The sequence below is a fragment of the Malus domestica genome, chromosome 12 (genome assembly GCF_042453785.1).
Source record: "Malus domestica chromosome 12, GDT2T_hap1".
NCBI lineage: Eukaryota > Viridiplantae > Streptophyta > Magnoliopsida > Rosales > Rosaceae > Malus > Malus domestica.
Window position 1 is genome coordinate 2,967,389 of NC_091672.1, and position 4,526 is coordinate 2,971,914.

General features: G+C 35.9%; 1 long non-coding RNA gene across 3 annotated transcripts; it reads right to left on the bottom strand.

Annotated features, from left to right (window-relative positions):
• Positions 1 to 2,753: 2,753 nt before the first annotated feature.
• Positions 2,754 to 4,255, bottom strand: LOC103443802 (uncharacterized). Of its 3 annotated transcripts, XR_011574310.1 has the most exons (7): positions 4,103 to 4,255; positions 3,814 to 3,998; positions 3,646 to 3,685; positions 3,361 to 3,509; positions 3,138 to 3,212; positions 2,986 to 3,012; positions 2,754 to 2,887 (listed from the first exon to the last, which is right to left on the bottom strand). It is a non-coding gene; the product is annotated as an uncharacterized lncRNA (long non-coding RNA). The 3 variants fall into 3 exon arrangements; XR_011574311.1 differs by lacking the exon at positions 4,103 to 4,255 and having other exon boundaries at positions 3,361 to 3,514; positions 3,814 to 3,951; XR_011574309.1 differs by lacking the exons at positions 3,361 to 3,509; positions 3,646 to 3,685 and having other exon boundaries at positions 4,100 to 4,225.
• Positions 4,256 to 4,526: the final 271 nt, after the last annotated feature.

Sequence of the window (4,526 nt, forward strand, 5' to 3'; positions counted from 1 at the left end):
AGATTCGAAAAAAGTGGATAAGTGTGGCTTACCACTAGTTGTTTTAAAAAAAAAAATTCATTATTATGTACTTCAAGCTAAATGAATGATTGGTAAGGGGTACTAGTTTTGCTTCAAAGGACTTAACGCATACCAACTACCAAGTCAATGAGGGATAAGAAGTCATGCGTCCCCACTTTATTTTTTAATTTCAAAGTTGCAGCACCCTAACGTGCTTGAATTGTAGATCAATGATCGTGGGCAAATAGGATATGGATCCTTAATTTTTTATTTTTTATTTTTTCATTACTGAGTAGGAACAAGAGATCCCCGTTTGTATATTTCCAACCAACTGCATAAGTGATAATGTCAAAGCAAGACAAAAAATTAGGTGTTAGGAATTTTTTTTTTTCACATACAAAATTATTAAATGATCCATAATCTAGGGATATTTCTATTCATATTAGAAGATGTTCAAATTCGATATCCGTGTTCTTTTGAAAAAAAAAAAATTGAAGGAAGTTGGAGTTTCACCATAAAACCATATGAGAAGTAGCTAACTTATAATCTCATGCAAGGTCCATCATCCATCAATGCAAGATTCATTCTCAACACGCTCCCTCATGTGTGGCAAATTTTCAAGCCAAACATGTGGAGAACACAAACGAGGTGACTTGGAGCATGTGTGGTCGCTAGACTTCACACATGAGACAACCTACTCTAATACCGTGCAAGGAACCCGTGGCTCTAAATTTTAGGAATTAGTATTATAATTTAATTCCTATTGTATTCCTAAAGATTAGGAATCAATAGCCTTTGGATTATTGGAGATGAGAAGTCAGTTTCTTTTTTGTTTGATAAATGGTTAGATGAGCCGATTAATAGCCCTTCATTATCTTCGGTCATTTCTCCTACAGTTCATCTTTGGGTTTCAAATGCACTCAAGCTCAGAGTTTGTCATTACGGATTATTTTATAAATTTATTCCCACTTGTGGTACAAAATATTTTGCATCATCTTTGCCCTTGACAATGACTGATGGCATATTGATTTGGGAGCAATCTCCTTATGGGAAATTTTTCTTCTCTTCTGGTTATGATATAATTCGAATGAGACATAGTGATTGTGTTTGGGCAAAAGTTATTTCGCGGCAATTCATTCCACCTCGAAAATCTATTTTTGCTTAGCTTCTTTTTAATGATAAACTTTTCGCGAGGTGCACTACAGCGACATGGTTATCGTATCAATTTGGTACATCTTTGCCTTTTTCAGATTCTTAGAATTTTATTTTTGGTGATACTTTTGTGCATAAGCCCTTTTCCCTTTAGTTGTACAATCTCTAAGTTTTTGCAGGTCTTTTTACTATTTTGGCCATTTTAAAAGCTCGAAGCAATTTTATTTTTGGCTTTTTATTCAAAATGATCCATAAGATTTGCATCATCCATAAGTTTGGTCCCTGAGATTTCAAATCAATAGAAGTAGTCCCTGAGATTGTCTACCATCCATGATTTTGGTCCTTCCGCTGAAGCTTTTGGCCGAAAGTTTGGGCAATTTTCAAAGCTTCGTAACTCAATCGTTTCTTAACCAAATTCGACCCGTAATATATCAAAATGAAGATAGGAAAGTATAGAATAAGATTATATCTATTTGGAAGCCCAATGGTTGCCGGAAATGGTTGGAAAATAGCCTCAAAATTGACTGGTCCGAGGAAAAATTGGAAAACTCGCTGGAAACTGGGTAAACTTTAAACGTTCATAACTTCTTCAATACGCAACGAAATTAAGTGATTCAAAAACATTCATAACTTCTTCATACTTCTCGACAAGAAGAAGAGAATGGTACCTTTTTCAATGGCTAAATCGTCGTGGTTTGGCCGGAAAACGGCTTGAAAATGGCTATTGAAAAATGAGTCAGCAACATTCGAGCCGTTTTCCCGCCAAACCATGGCAAGTTAGTTGTTGAAAAAGGTACCATTCTCTTCTTCTCGTTGAGAAGTATGATTTTCATTTTTGAATCACTTGATTTCGTTGAGTATTGAAGAAGTAATGAACGTTTAAAGTTTACCCAGTTTTCGGCGAGTTTCCGGCAAGTTTTCCAATTTTCCCTCGGACCAGTCAACTTTGAGGCTATTTTCTGACCATCTCCGGTAATCATTGGGCTTCCAATAGATATAATTTTATACTACACTTTCCTATCTTCATTTTGATATATTATGGGTCGAATTTAGTTAAGAAACGATTAAGTTACGAAGCTTTGAAAATTGCCCAAACTTCCGGCCAAAAGCTTCAGCGGAAGGACCAAAATCATAGATGGTGGACAATCCCAGGGACTACTTCTATTGATTTTAAATCTCAGGGACCAAACTTATGGATGATGCAAATCTCAAGGACCATTTTGAATAAAAAGCCTTTATTTTTTCAGGGTCGTTCAATGTCTTTTCATTGTCTTTACATGTCTATCATTCCTGGGCTCATTCATGGCTGGATCTTTATTCTTGGATACTCTCAAGGTTTAGATAGTCCTATCATTTCTTCTCTAGCGATTTGGCCTATTCCTCACGAGGCTCCTACTATTCTTATCACACCCTGATCTTGACATATGTCCAGGATCGATGTGCGACACTAGACTATAAGGGGATGCTAGGAAATACAAACTGAATACTGAATTGAAATTGAGAATATTTACAACAACTATGCAAGGAAAAGTATAGGGGTTACCTAACACTCCAAGATCTCTGACATCTGTCTAAAACCCCAAAGCTCCTCGTATCAACTAAACCTGTATAAACGCCCCCTACACCATGAGAATGGTGCACCGGGCAAACAACAACCCGGATAAGTCACAAAACTCGTGTGATGTGAGGAGTTGTTGAAGGTTTTAATTCTTCTACAGCCATTTTCATGCGCCACCTATATATTGAAGGTATATATAAAGTTAGAATTTCTTATAACAAATTTAATAAAGAATTTAGAATACATAACAATAAAGACGAATTTAAACTCAGTACCTTTAAGGAATATGAGTCGATGAGTGCCTGATAAACATGCAGGCGAAAATTACTTAGTAAATAAGAACATTTCGGGTATCGCATTGGGTGGAAAATTAATTAGTAAATAAGAGTAAGCCGGGTTGAGCCGGTAAACTTAGACCATTTTATACCTTTCTCGCCTGGGCATTTCATAATCATGTCAAGAAAAAATTATTATTGTCCCTCTGTGCAGCCAAATTGCAACACTGTTTCAAAAAACACATCCGAAATTCAGAAACCCCAAGTTTATTTATGCAATGAAAAATTCAAAAAAAAAAAACAATAAATTAAATAATTAATTAGTCTGATCGCTTGTATTAGGAATTTGAGGATATATTAGGTACTGAACCCCACTTATGAAACTCTGCATAAAATTACATGCGCAGATAACCCCACTCCACTCCATACAGATCAAGCATGCATCTTATTGGTTCTCAAATCTGGTTGCGCATAAGATCCCCAACAACAAATAACTCCTCCCTTGACAGAGGAGAGACTGCCACCTTTTCTACACAAAAATTATCAACATTAATTAACAAAATCAAAGAGAGTAACAATTCTAACTTTCGCTTGATAAAACCAAAAAAATAATCTGAATGCAATGGCAACTTAAAAGATTGTAAGGGTCAATTTGGTTACCTCTAAAGTCTTGGAAAATTTGAACGTAAACTCATTATTTCTGTATCATCACAACCATACAAATTGAAGAGAACTACGCAACCATTGGCAATATAAAGCTTTAAACTTTCTCCAACAAATGAAATCACAGGACTCGAATTTAAAGCATGGAGCTAAGGCTAAACGTACCAAAATACCCATGATCTTTCATAACACACTGCCCCTCTCCATCAACCTTCACTAACTCATCTCTCTTAAACTCCTCAAGTCCTTCCCACTGCCAAGAACCAGAGTAAATCCTTCCTCCGCCGCGACCAGCAACTTCACTTTGTCACTCCAGAACCCTGACTTCGCCCGGCAAAACCTCGCCACACCTTCACAAAACCACATCAGTAGAAGATAAGAGAACAAATAAATAAAAATCACAAACCTACAATTTAGAGCATTGAATTTGAGAAAAAGATACGAATGACACCACTTTTCGTTTTGAGCGTATGGGAGAAAAGGATGAGATTTAGGCTGAGGAGGTCAACTGATCTTTTTGATTCAAACGTGCAATTGTAGTGGATGTGAAGCTGATCTCTGTTTGAGGGAAGAAATGGTTAATTGAGAGAGGTTATTGAGAAAGTGGGGGAATCAAACGGTTGAAAACGATACACCACCTTTATTTTTTTCACTCATGTCTTTTTTCTTTCTTTTTCCTTTTTTTTAGCTTTTTAATTTTTTTTATTTCCCATTTGTCTATTTTTTATGATAAAATTACCCTTGCGAATTTGTTTCTATTATTTTCGGCCAGTTGTGATTTTTTTTTGTTTCGGGGGTTTTTTTGTCCAAAAAGTTTTGGTGAAGCCTTGAGACACCAAACTCTCCTTCTGGCTTTCTAATATTAAAGATTAAAGATT